The sequence below is a fragment of the Nyctereutes procyonoides genome, unplaced genomic scaffold (genome assembly GCF_905146905.1).
Source record: "Nyctereutes procyonoides isolate TBG_1078 unplaced genomic scaffold, NYPRO_anot_genome, whole genome shotgun sequence".
Taxonomy (NCBI): Eukaryota; Metazoa; Chordata; class Mammalia; order Carnivora; family Canidae; genus Nyctereutes; species Nyctereutes procyonoides.
Genome location: NW_026575133.1, coordinates 61,405,218 through 61,420,013, shown reverse-complemented (window position 1 = coordinate 61,420,013; position 14,796 = coordinate 61,405,218). Strand labels below are relative to the sequence as shown.

General features: G+C 39.4%; 1 pseudogene; it reads left to right on the top strand.

Moving 5' to 3' along the window:
* Positions 1 to 2,921: 2,921 nt before the first annotated feature.
* On the top strand, positions 2,922 to 13,001 carry LOC129523212 (60S ribosomal protein L12-like; annotated as a pseudogene).
* Positions 13,002 to 14,796: the final 1,795 nt, after the last annotated feature.

Below are 14,796 nucleotides of genomic sequence, written 5' to 3'. Positions count from 1 at the left end.
CCAATAAAAGTCATTAGTAGGAGTTTGGAGTATGGAAGATGGGGAGAAGCCAGAGTATGTCTCTCCTTCTTTCCTTGCTTGGGCCAGTATTTCTAGCAGTGGTTGTGTCTTCTCCATGGTCCCAGTTCCCACAGTCAGTCCTATTTTTGGTGGCCTCAGCTCCCACTAAGCCAAACCAGCTCCTAAAGACTGGTGAAAGCTCCTCCTCTTCTGTCCCTCCAGCCCTGGAAGTGCTGGCAACTTCTTGCTATTACTAATCTCTGGCTTTATCATTTGCTGTTTGCCTTTTTAGCTTTTCCAATACCTTTGTAACCAGTTCCCCATGTTAAATTCTATTAAACCACTTGGTTTGGATTCTCTGATTTTTTTTCTGATTCATTTGCTAAGTATTTTAGTCAGTTTGGAATGCTATAACAAAAATACCATAGACTGAGTGACTTAAACAACATTTATTTCTTGAGGTTCTGGAGGCTAGATGTCTAAGGCTGGATGTCTAAGATCAAAATGCTAGCATGGTCAGATTCCTTGTGAGAGTCCTCTTCCTGGTTTATAGATGGCCACCTTCTTGTGGTGTCTTCATATGGTGGAGACACCCTGTCTCTTGTGTCTCTTCTCATAAGAGCACTAATCCCATTCACGAGGGCTTTACCCTCATGACCTATTTACATGCCAAATGCCCACCCCCAAATACCACCATGCTGGGGATTAGGGCTTCAACACATAAATTTGGCAGGGGGTAGTGCGGAAGGTTATGCAAACATTCCATTTATAGCACCTAGTCTTCAATTCACATCACCAGAACTGGGTGATGGACAAAAGAACAAAAGGAGCCCATTGGCAATTTTTAACCCTTAGATTCAATTAAATAAGATGTATAACATGATTATGTTGGTGGTGGATATAAAAGTATAAAATATAGTTCATAAGGAGCATGTGATAGAAAGCCATACATAAACAAGATAAAAATATGACATAGTGTAAGTTTCAGAGTTCAAAGGAGAGAGAAATTGCTATTAACTGCAGGCATCAAAAGAAGGCTGGATGAAAGAAATAAGACCAGAGCTGAACTCTAAGGGATGGAAAGCCAAACAGCAGAAAGCAGGATTACAGACAGCATTATATGGGAAAACGGGAGGAGCCTTAGCAAAGAAGCGGGAATAAACACAGTGTGTTCATGGAAGGTCTGACTAAAGTAGAGGCATTTACGGGCAAATTGGTTCAAATAAGTAAGAAAAGGTCACATTGCAAAGTGCCTTTAATAGGCAGAGAACTGTGAAGTCTGTGGGATCAACTCCAGAAAAACTCAATGGAGGGAACATGTCCTTTAGAAGATGAAGGCTATTGCCCCTGTTTTATCTAGTCAATCAAACACAGAACAAAGAGTCTGAAGCCTGGCTTTTATTCCCATTTCCTGACCCATTTTATAATCTTAAATTTTTTTTTTTTTTTTTTTAGATTTTAGGTCTCAGTTGCCTAATTACAAAGGAGTTAATACTATGTAAGATTCATCCAAAAAATGTGAAGATTTTTATTGTTTTTCAGGAAGCGGAGTACTTTTTTAAAAGATATTTATCCTATATATAATTTTCTGTTAAGCCTAAGCTTATGAGGTCAGTTTTCTTTTTCCCAGTGCCCATTTTACCCCTTCATAATAAAGAAGATGACTTGACATTGCATAAGAGGAACCAGAAAGAAGGGTGTTTCTCCCAGCACCTAGTTCTAAGACATGCTGAATTTAACTCTGACCTTAAAAAACCAGACTGGAAGAAAGCAATACTTTAACATAGTCTGTTAACTGCTTCTGTTTTCTTTTTCTTTTTTTTTTTTAATTTTTATTTTGTAGAGAGAAAGAGAGAATGCATGTGCAGGTGGCTGGGCAGGGGCAGTGAGGGGCGGGGGAGAAGGAGAGGGAGAGAGAGAATCTTAAGCAGGTTCCATGTCGAGTGGAGAGCCTAACACTGGGCTCAGTCTCACCACCCTAAGATCATGACCTGAGCTAAAAATCAAGAGTTGAACACTTAACCACTGAATCACCCAGGTACCCCTGTTAATTGCTCTTAAAAAGTAAAAGTATACAGAAACCCAAGAATGGGCATGGTGTTTGAAACTTGATGTGTTTTGAGAGTGAAAATAGAAAGAAACATTATTGCAAAGATTAATATTATTTTAGAACTTGTAAGTGGGTTAGCTTGACAGGTGGCTGATGAAATAAAATTCTACATTCCATTTTATATTAAGGCGAATTTGTTTTGTCATGTGTATTATAATTCACATTAGAAAATCTAGTCATCACTCTGCTGTTAACTTCACTTTCATTGTGGCAAGAATGGGCAAAAGCAAAATTTTAGCTCTTATCCAGTGCCAGGAATGAATTGCAGTTGGAACAAACAAAAGACTTAATTATAGCCTTTAAATGGAAGTGGGAATAGTACACATGGACCTGAAATCTTATCCAAGACAATTTTTTTTAAGAAAATAAAAATGAACTGGAATTTTAGCTTTTGGAAGAAGAAATCAAACTTAGCTTCTCCCCTTCCATAAATTGATATCAGTAAAAATTTGGTTAGCATTTGGAGTCTGTGAAAGGATTTTCAACTGATTTTGAGTATGTTTTGTTGACTTCCCCCAAAATAGTTTTTACGTGCTGCTAAGAAAAAGAATGACACTAGATAAAGTCAATTTAACTGTATGAAATAAAGACATCTGTGACTTGAGCATCGTTTACCAGAACATACAATTTCATTCACAGCTTTAAGCTGGGGGCATGGGGCATCTAGGAGAAAACACATAAAAATAAACCTCTTAATAGAAAGCAAGTCAAATCCTACCAGAGTCACATAATCTTGTCATTTGGTAAAATGAGCAGGCCGGGAAATGAGGAAACATGAGTCCAAAGGGTGTTTTCAGTTCTGAATAACGACATGGCAGGGCAAGTCAGCTTAATTATTGTACTTCTACATGATGATGATACTGAGCAGTCTCCTGAGCTTAACAAGATTTTCAGCTAACCCTTAATTGTTAAGTCATTATGACAACTACTGATGTGTCATCCTTGCTATAATTGCCGTAGGCTCTTTCCAGCACCTGTTTTACATTTACTGTTGTATTCTGAGACTTAACACAAATGTAAAATGAGACTATTACTTCTGTCAAGGGCATATACACATTTGTTGTAAAACATTTTTGAACATGCACACAACACAACGGGAATAAATCTTTTAATGTTGTACAGATGAGACCAGCTGTTGGAGCTCTGAAGGTCAAAAATTGTGAAAAGAAAACAAAATAAGAAAAACAACAACAAAGAAATTCACACAATCCATGAGCAATTACAAAAAAGAATCGTGAAAAGAGGAGAAAGCAGCATAGATGATTTTCTGTCAGGAAACAGGATTTGCCTCAGTAGTCACTACACACCCTCCATGTCTCCTAAAAACCCTGCTCACCAACATTGCTTATGTGGCCAAACCTGCTTCCAGCTCCGCCTCATGACCCATGAAAAGACTGGAACATGGAGGCTGAGAAGCCATGAAAAATGAGGCCCCTGGAAGCGGAAGTGAGCCACTTTCTTGCCACCTCTGTTCATCTCATCCCACCCTACATACTGGCAAGCAGCTTATAAAAAGAGAAACCTTGATAATCATCTTTTCACTTTCTTTTTTTTTTAAGATTTTATTTATTTATTTGACAGAGAGAGAGAGTGAGAGACAGCACAAGCAGGGAGGGGGCAGATGGAGAGGAAGAAGCAGACCCCCCTCTGAGCAGACAGCCTGATGCAGTTGACCCCAGGACCCTGGGATTACAGCTTGAGATGAAGGCAGATGCTTTACCGACTGAGCCACCCAGGCACCTGATCCTTTCACATTCTCAAGCTTTCTCTAAAAACATTGGTCCTTATCTGAATGCATTTAAACTGAACTTTTGCAGAAAATTTACACACATACTTTGATCCCTACTGAGTGAAGTGGAGGTTTATGGGATCTAAGGAGAGAGCCTCAGTCGTCAAAGGCAAAATACTCTTCATTGGTAACAAAGAGTAGCTCATTACTATCACAGTATTAAAAAGATATGTATCAGGATACAGCTGTGAGGTCAACGCTCATCGACTTTCAGTTCTCTTCCCCTGTCCATCTCTAGAGGGACAAGAAATGGCTTCCTTTCTGACCACTGGCCACAGACCCATGGGACTGGTGATGGTACCTCTAGGAGAATAGCCCAGTTATACTTGAGCCAGACCCACCTGAAGGACTTGCAGAGTTCCATCAACCAGTTCCATGCTGGTCCTCACCTTCATGTTGATGCTCCAGCGTGGGTGTGTAACTGATCATCTACAGAGGGAAGGTTTTGAAATCCTCCTGGTATCAAAACTATGCAGTGGCTGGCTGGCTTCCTCTGCCCTGGAGCTGAAGTTATTTTGTTTTAAAGTTGATGTTTCAATTCATTAACATAAAAGCACAGCAGATAAATAGGAGTTTTGAAAATCTATACCAGAAAGATTTATCTAGTCCATTTTATCATTACTAGAGGGAAGTTTACAAGGTATACACCTTCGAACATGAACACTCTGGAAAAGAAAGAAGTTGAAATAAACTGCTTAATAGGGACGCCTGGGTGGCTCAGCAGTTAAGCCGCCTGCCTTGGGCCCAGAGCGTGATCCTGGAGTCCCGGGATCGAGTCCCACATCGGGCTCCCTGCATGGAACCTGCTTCTCCCTCTGCCTGTGTCTCTGCCTCTCTCTCTTTCCCTGTGTGTCTCTCATGAATATATAAAACAGAAATAAAATCTTTAAAAATAAAATAAAACTTTGCTATTTAAAAAAAAATAAACTGCTTAATAGAGGTATTACATTAAAGAGAAACATGAAGGCCCTGCAGCTGCCATTTTTTTTGGGGGGGGACACAAAAAATATGGAATGATATCAGTAGCTAAAATAGTAGATACACAGGGACTACAAACATAAAGCTTCCAGATAACAGCCGATATCTGGAAGTAAATGAACTTGTGACCCTTAAAATAAAAAAGCCAAAAACACAAAATTTAAAATTCTTATAAAACATTGGGCTGAGAGTTCCCCAAGGTTTGTTTTCTATTCTTATGATAGTAGATAAAAGGCAGTGTATTTTTGCAGAAAGAGAAAACAAATCACAGGACACCAAGAAAATAAGAGAATTATTAGAAATCATACAGCAAGCCCATCTTGCTTTCTAGACTCCAAACGTGAGACTCTAATCCCATTACCGTACAGTTGTCTTAGAGGTGATTTTACATGACAGTGTGTTTTCTTTAGTCACCAAAGAAAAAGAAACAGAGATTCCCTTAGATGTATCAAAGCAGGTTTAGGTATCAGATGGAAAAAGCCATGGATTGTTTGTTGTAGTTGACTCAATGTCCTATATTCCTCCTTTCTGGATGCTGCACGCCACTAAAATATATTACTTAGCACCTTCTTGGGAAGCCAGATGAAAGTCAGCATATGGTTTCTTTCACAACAGTTGTGATAGGCACTTTTCCTGATCTCTAACTCTGTGATGGATGAGGTCTAATATTTAACACAGAAATTGTATGGCCAACTGTGAGGATAGAAGAAAGAAACAGGTGTCAGGCAATAGAAAGACACATAATATCAATTTAGACTTGAAGCATGATTTCCTTTTTTTTTTTTTTTTTTTTTTACTTTAAAGCCAAGAAAGGGCCTAACTCCCTACAGAGAGGAGACTTTGAAGATGAAAATGCAGAGTTGGGGATTTCAGACTAAAACTGTCTTTCCATCATAGAAAAATGAATGAGTGTTATGGCTTTGGGGAAGATTAAGGGAGAGAAAGGTCTCAGCAAAAGACCCGTTAAGAATGTGAATTGTTAGGATAGGACAGTACAAGTGTGGCAAATTCTTCTATTTTATCTGAACAGCACGGAAAGACATATAATTGTATCTGTGAACTTAAACGACTCTCTGAAGATTTATGACTTAAAATGAATGTAAAATATGACTCTAGCAATGTCTGCTTTTTTTTTTTTGTAGCTACTGCAGATTTGATTTGCAAATGCATTTGATCCAGAGAAATGGAACTTTGTAATTTACCTGCTGGCATAATAGATGATCCAACATTCATTTAGTCTCTTTTGCCATACTGCTAACAAAATGTATTATGATTTAGGAAAATTACCTGGTATTTGGAGTGGGGGCTAGGGAGATTTAGAGGTGAGAAAAGGTAATATTACAGAATGATGTCTTCTAGGAAATAATCTTGCCTTAGGGTGATATAAAATAAGGAACTGGTGAAGGGAGTTACATATTTGTTTTTTTCAGCTGAGTCCAGTAATACTTGACGACTGGCATTATCAGTACACCCACATAACTATATTGCATTTCCCTTAGCTTTGCTCTCATCTTATTTAATATTCCTTCATAACTTTTCACTTAAAACATAGCAAGGAGATGTAGAAAGAAAATCATATCGGTGCATAAATAATTCATATGCACCTGAAGGCATAAAAATCATGCCAGACAAAAACAAGTAGTAAGGGAGGTGAACAAGAAGTTAAATTTAAATATTGTTTTAAAAAAAGGAAACCAAAAAACCCAGTGGAACATAACTGAAGGAGTCTGAAAACTAATATAAAATATCTCTCTCAATGAGGATATATGTAACCCTGCTCTTTGGCCCACATCATAGTAATTGAACTAATTCATCAGGGATTGTCTTAAACTTGAATAACTTTAGTGACTGTGAGATTATTAAGGTACTGAACTGTCAGCTCAATACAAAGAGATTTGCAACTCTATTTACATAGTATTCTTCTTTACATTCTCAGATAATATTCTCACTCTGTCCTGGCTTCTCAGAAGCACTTGTCAATCCATTTACAAACTTTAATGGCTTTATGTCCCCAGACTTCAGAATAACAAAGGTCCTGGTACCAAATAAAAGAAAGAGACTGTGGATTCTTTTTTTTTTTTTTTTTTTTTTTAGGTCATCTTTACACTGAAAGTAGGGCTAGACCTCACAACCCTGAGATCAAGAGTTACATGCTCCACTGACTGAGCCAGTCAGGCATCCCTGTCCATACTTTCTAGAGGTAGTATGTGTTTAAAATATAAAAGTTTCTTTGACGGAGTAAACAAAACCTCAACAGCTAACAGCTTTAGATTTGATAATACTTTACAAACCTTTTAATCATTTTGTATGTATTTCTGTAAGGTGGTAGGGTTTACTAGTTTATTTTTCCGTAAGTAATGAAGCATGTACAAATATAGAAAAATAATATACAGTAATTAAAATCCCCTAAAATTTATTTTTATTTATTTAAAGATTTTATTTATTTAATCATGAGAGACAGAGAGAGAGAGAGAGGCACAGTACAGGCAGAAGGAGAAGCAGGCTCCATGCAGGGAGCCCGACATGGGACTCGATCCCGGGTCCCCAGGATCAGGCCCCGGGCTGAGGGCAGTGCTAAACCGCTGAGCCACCAGGGTTGCTAAAATCCCCTAAAATTTAATTGCCAGATATGAGAGGCAACCAAATTACCTTTTTACTCATTAGTGTTATACTTCCCTATATTTCTTTTTATTCTTTATACTGATAGATTAATGATAATAATAATGATTAACATATAATGTTTACTATATGTCAGATACTATGCAAAGTCCTTTATAAGATTTATCCCATTCAATCCTCCTAATAGCCCTTGGAGTTATTCTCAGTTTATAGAGGAGAGAACCTTGATAAGAAACTCACTCAGTGTGGTAAAGCTAATAAGTGATGGAGCTGGATTCTAGCCGTCTCAATCCTGACTATGTAGACTCTTAAACACGGTATTATTTTCTGCGCTCATTGAAAAAGCAATGATCAGGGCACCTGGGGAGCTCAGTAGGTCAAGGTTCGGTAAGACTCTTCATTTCACATCAGATCATGATCTCAGGTCGTGAGATTGAGCCCCCCATCATGGTCCCCATTCAGTAGGGAGTCTGCTTACGATTGTCTCTTTTTCTCCCTCTGCTCCTCCCCCTACACACACATACACTTTCTCTTTCTAAAATCAATCAATCAATCAATCAATCAATCTTTAAAGGAAGAAGAAATGATGTGATGCCTGGGTGGCTCAGTGGTTGAGCCTCTACTATTGGCTCAGGTTGTGATCCCGGGGTCCTGGGATCAAATCCCACATCGGGCTCCCCTCAGGGAGCCTGCTACTCCCTCTGCCTGTGTCTCTGCCTCTCTCTCTCTGTTTCTCATGAATAAATAAATAAAATCCTTAGAAAAGGAGGAGGAGAAGGAGGAGGAGGAGGAGGAGGAGGAGGAGGAGGAGGAGGAGGAGGAGGAGGAGGAGGAATAATGATCACTGGCCCTATTGCAAAATTGGGCATTTTGAGTGGATCTACTGAACTGAAAGGACTTTCAGTTGTTGTTTTTTAAGATTTTACTTCATTTATTCATGAGACACAGAGAGAGAGAGAGAGAGAGAGGCAGAGACACAGGCAGAGGGAGAAGCAGGCTCCATTCCGGGAGCCTGACGTGGGACTCGATCCCGGGTCCCCAGGATCACGCCCCCCGGGCTGAAGGCGGCACCAAACCGCTGAGCCACCGGGGCTGCCCAGGACTTTCAGTTTTAACCAGGCAGTTATCTTAAATGGATATCAAGGATGATGAAATTATAATTACCTATACATTTACAATTATCTCTATCATTATCTCCCAATCACGCTATATCATTTTTTTTCACGCTATATCATTTTTTTATTCAACAATCGTTTTTTGATCAATTCCTATGTGCCTGTTTTTTTAAAAAAAAATAGGAAGGGTAGGACAGGAAATAAATTGTACAGATATTTTATCTAGGTAGACATTGTTCAGCAAGTTTTATTGATATTGTTGTGCTCACCTTCACTTAACAGGTGATTAACCAATGCTATTAATGACAAAATTGTCTGAAATCCACATCCACTAGACATTCCCTTGCCTTTGATCATTCTTCCTTCCTTGTAAGGAAGGATATCTTGAGCCAAGGAAAAGGGAGATCATTTGCAAGTGATTGAACAGTCACATCCCTATTTAGAATTTCCTTCCCTGTGATGGTTTAGTTTTGTCTCTTAACCACCTTTGGTTTGGGAGAATGAAGAATCGAGCGGGATAACATCTGCAGTTCCAAAATCATTTCAGACTCTTCAAGGGACTGGAGATTCAATGGGGCACCAAGCACTCTTGCCTAAAGACAGTAAAGAGGAGGGAGAGAAGGAGCCAAGACACAGGGAGTGGTGGGAGAAAGGGGTGGTATCAGCAGGAGTGCTGACTGGCCCTCCATGTTCTCTACACCAGCCAGTAGCATATATTTATTTTAAATCTCATGTGCCCTCTCAAAGATGAGAATTCTCTTCTTAGAGAACCCTAGATTTATTAGAGTAGTTGATATCCTAAAGCAAAAACTGGAAGTGTATTTGTGAAGAGATGATAAGGAAATGGCAAAGGTACTACCCTCTAAGAAAGTGGCTTTAAAAAAAAAAAGGAGAAAATTTGAAAATATAGTACTTTCTCTTATGCATATCAACAAGATCACATGAAAAATTACTTAATCCATTCCTCAGAGTAGGATAATCTATGGATTTCAAGGTTTCTTGTTAGTCGATGTCAATTCACTTCTTTTGGGAAGGCTTGTGAAAGGTAATGGGATCCTCTTTGCTCTATTGCAATCATGCCGGTGGTGGAGGTTTCAGATTGCATTTTGATTTTTCAGAATGAATGTACTGCTGACCAGGCCTGGAAACTCCAGAATAACAGGGCAGTCTTCTAAGAAAGGTACTTATAAGCTCTTTGGAGTATTATTGATCCTTCTTTCTTGGATCAAGAGCTCAAATGAGCTCATTTGAGCTCTTGATCCATATGTAGTTAGTCTAAAATACAAATCCCTCCTTAGAAAATTCATGTAAGAAGGACAATATTGTAACAGAATGTTCTCATGCTTTTTACTTACTCTAGTACCATACTCTTGACGTTGGAAGAAAGTAGAGGTTATCCAAGCAGGAGCCTCCTCTAAAATTCCCTAAGAAGTAATCACTTGTTAAATACTATCTGGGGTGAGAAGTTCTACCTTCATGAGATGATCATTTCTTCTTTATTCTTAAGTAAAGCCTGTCTTCCTTCATGATTCCACTCAGAGGTACTAGCTTGACCTCTTAGAGTATTAGAAATTTCTATTTTCTCTGCCACATAAGAGTCAGTTACTATTTGAAGACAGTGATGTACACATAAGCTGTTTATGTCTCACTGTTTGCAGATAGAACATGGGATTTGGGGTCAAAGATTCAAAACCTGGGATCCCTGGGTGGCGCAGCGGTTTGGCGCCTGCCTTTGGCCCAGGGCACGATCCTGGAGACCCGGGATCGAATCCCACATCGGGCTTCCGGTGCATGGAGCCTGCTTCTCCCTCTGCCTGTGTCTCTGCCTCTCTCTCTCTCTCTGTGACTATCATAAATAAATAAAAATTAAAAAAAAAAAGTTTATTTATTTTTTTTTCATGGATTTTTTTTCCTTTATTTATTTATGATAGTCACAGAGAGAGAGAGAGAGGCAGAGACACAGGCAGAGACACAGGCAGAGGGAGAAGCAGGCTCCATGCACCGGGAGCCCGATGTGGGATTCGATCCAGGGTCTCCAGGATCACGCCCTGGGCCAAAGGCAGGCGCCAAACCGCTGCGCCACCCAGGGATCCCCCCAAAAAAAAAGTTTAAAAAAAAAAAAAGATTCAAAACCTGGCTCTGACATTTACCACTTACAAGGACCTGGACAGGACATTAAATGTCCCTAAGCCTCAATTTCCTTAATGGAAAAGAGAAGAAACAAACCCATCCCATGTATTGTTAAATGGGTTACATTAGCTAATGTATGCAGAGTACCTTTTATTGGAGGTACTTACTTAATAGTGGCTAATATTATTACATACTGTGGCTTCAAGTCTTCTCCTTCGTCCCAGGTGTTTTTCTCCTGACACAATAGGGCAGAGCAGATGAGAGAAGCACCCTATTGGTTTTTCTGTTCCCTCCTGGGTATCAAAGCATTCTTTAACATTAAAAACGTCTTTCTTCCTTGTCATGAGAGTATTCCTTCACGATCAGCATTTAAACAGCAATTTTTGTTAGAAATAAAAGATTCTCTAAGAAAATGTTAGTTCTTAACAGTGTATTAGCACCTCAGCCCTCAGTGTGGCCCAGCAAGACTTTTCCCTCCCGACCTGTATCCTACAAACGTTGTCACTTTCTGGGGTCACCGTGGCATAAAAAAGGGCAACACAGCAGCTGAGTTCATTAATGTTGTCTTGGTGTGTGGTGGTTAAATTTAACTAGATGTTATACTCCAGAAGATAAAGAAGAGTAGAATGGATTATATTCTTCATTCGTCTTACACATGTTACAGGTTCCTCTGTTGTAGGAAAGTAGAGTGTACCCCCTGAAACCTTGCATTAGCCAAAATGACAGCGGAGAAGCAGTTACCATTAATTTATACGGAAAAAAAATTTTTTGAGCCTTCCCAGGTCTGAAAAATAATCTTTCTTAAGCTTTTCTGATTCCTCAGGACACACGTTGCTAATGGATACACAAAATAAATGGAGATAAAAAAAATGCTCACAGACACAGTTCAAAGCTGTTGTGGCTTGATGCTGTGATGCTGAGTGTAGGTTCCCTGGAAGGAGCCTGGGTGCTGGGTGCAGGTCCCTGGGAAGGAGTTTGGTGGGGCAGGGGCCTCTCTCTCTGCTCAGGGTGCACGCTGCCCACATAACTGCACAACAAATGCTGAATGCTATCTTCACTCTCCACCTTTTTTGTAAAAGCCAAATTCCTCCTCAGATTTCTTTCAGTGAATGAAAACAGTTACTATACTAAATAATGTAGGTATTTCGTAAAAGAGTAGAGGGACACAAAGTTTCACAAAGCAGAGGATACCTGTACTTTTTTGCTGGAAGCTTAACATGGCATTTGGGTCTTGGGAAAGCTGTTTCAGACTGTTAACTAACACTGACCTTGCAGTTAATGAAAACTTCTAGCAAAAATATAGATTCACTCATTTAAAAAATACTTGATGGGACACCTGGGTGGTTCAGTGGTTGAGCATCTGCCTTTGGCTCAGGGTGTGATCCTGGGTCTGGGCATCGAGTCCCACGTCGGGCTCCCTGCAAGGAGCCTGTTTCTCCTCCCTCTGCCTGTGTCTCTGCCTCTCTCTCTTTCTCTGTTTTTCTCATGAATAAATAAATAAAATCTTAAAAAAAGAAAAGCCCTTAAGTCTATTACTTTTACTATTCTAGATACTGGGGACAGAGCTTTGAACAAGATAACAAGGTTCCTTCCCTCATAAAACTAACATAATTAAAAACCTTAAAGTCAATGGTATCTAGAATATGACTTGAATTTTAAAAGTAAATAAGTGCTTTTGGCTTTCAGCTCAGAGGAGGCTGAGGTGCAAGCCTCTTCAGTCGCCTGGGTTCTTCCAATCCAGGTTCATCCAACACCCGCTGACTCCACCGTGCTGCCTAAGCTCAACTCTGTCACGATCAAACTCATAAACCTGACAGTGCACCAGTAGGAAGGTCGGTGCCACGTCTGCTCTGGCCCCAAAGATAGGTGGCCTCGGTCTGTCTCCAAAAACATTTGGTGATGACATCGCCAAGGCAGCTGGTGATGGGAAGGGTCTGAGGATGACAGTGAAACTGACCATTCAGAACAGACAGGCCCAGACTGAAGTGGTGCCTTCTGCCACTGCCCTGCTGGTCAAAGCCCTCAAGGAACCACCAAGAGACAGAAAGAAGCAGAAAAACACAGGGGACATATCACTTTTGATGAGATTGTCAACATTGCCCAACAGATGTGGCACCATTCTTTAGCCAGAGAACTCTCTGGAATCATTAAAGAGATCCTGGGGGCTGCCCAGCCTGCGGGTTGTGATGTTGACCACAGCCACCCTCATGACATCAGAGATGACATCCACAGTGGTGCAGCGGAGTGCCCAGCTGGTTGAGAACTACAAAGGAAAATATTTCAAAAAAGGACCATTTGGCAACCATAAATAAATAGACTCCCAAGTTGCTACCCTGGCTCATTTCTAGTCAGGAGGATAAATCCCAGAGCCCAATGGAATGGGAATCAATTCCTTTAAAAAATAAACTCTTTCTACTTTTTCCTATTCATTTAATAGAAATAAATGCAAAAGAACACACAATAAGCAGCCTGACATGGCCAACATTTTTCCTTCTATTGTGTCTTATAATATGTACCATCTATCCCCCGACTCTGCCAGCCACATCTTTGCTATATTCCAACAAACTGACACAATTTGGAATATCTTTCTCTTAACAACTCCTAGTGGTTTTTCAAACAAATAGAGGCCAAAAAACCTCTTGATTTCACTCTTGATAATAATGTTCTCGTATACTTTTGTATATGGTATTGTAGCAAGATCGGTTACGTTGTGACACAGTGACTGACTTCAAAATCTTAGTGGCTTAAAGCATAAATTTTACTTATTTTTTCTTTTGCTCTATTTCTGTCGCAGGTTGGAAGTAGGACTCTGCCTTTGATAATCTCTCAGGCCTCCCAGCTGGCTGAGCAGCTGCCGTCTTAAATATGGTCAATCACAAAGCCAGAGGGAAAAACGGATGTGGTGAAGGAGACACTGCCTCTTTCACTTTGTCTTGTGAGGGAAATCACTTGCCACACGTAATTCTAAGCACCAAGGAAACACAGACCTACCATGTGTTGTGAAAGAAAGACAGCCTGGAAAATGCAAACCACCATAGTGATTATCACAGGAGTGCTATTTACTGATTATATTCTTCCCTCCCAAAGTAATATTGCTTTCAGGTATTCAGAATCTTACTTTGACATTTATGCTAATATGATCAATTGGTACAATTTATAACAGTGCATTAAGTTTGGGAAGTTCTTGTAATATCTGTCAGGTGTCATCATAAATCTTGAATATATTCTCTAATTAGACATTTCGCTTTTTTAGTGTCAAAGAAGTAAATCATTTAATACATTTAAAATAGAGTGATATTGATATAAAATACTTAGACCTCTGAGAGGCAGGAATAAGTCTAGAATGCTGTGGGCTTTTCACCCTGGGTTGGAATTTGCTCAACTGCTCTAATGACATGAATTAACTACAACAAGTAGTTATTAAGAAATCTGTAGGTTTTTTCTAATATACTTCATTCATAATCCATCCCAACCCTAATATTTTTAGAAAAAAAGTATGAAGTACTTATGAATTTTCAATAAATTAGGTTTTAGTGATTTATTGATTGAAGATGATTTGGATGGATTTGCATTGGCCTGAATATGCCAGGGGCAGAATATTTTTGTGAACTCCTGCTCGGTTTTGCATGTGGCACTGCTGGCGTCCTTATGACTTGAACCACTGTCTGAAACTCAGTTTACGAAGAAGTATTTAGCTAATCACAGTCCATTCATATTTGACTTTCTTTTATAAAATTTCTTTTGCAAATAACATTGCATTTTCTTTCTACCATTCACCTTCTAAAGAATCTAATTTTGATCTTCCTTCCATGGTTTTCTGCAGGCTTATGCCTGTTTTGGTCATGTTGGTGCTCTATTGCTTGCACCTTTGATAGAAGTGAATATTTTTCTCTTATTCTTTGTTTAACACAGAAGGCTGCACTGTGCACTCTCCTCTGTTACTTGAACGAATTTCAAACAGTCTTTCAGAACTCCCACATGGGGATGACAATGAAAGTAGTCAGTAATTGTTGATGAAAGCTTTGCAACTTCTGCATCATATAACAAAATTGAAT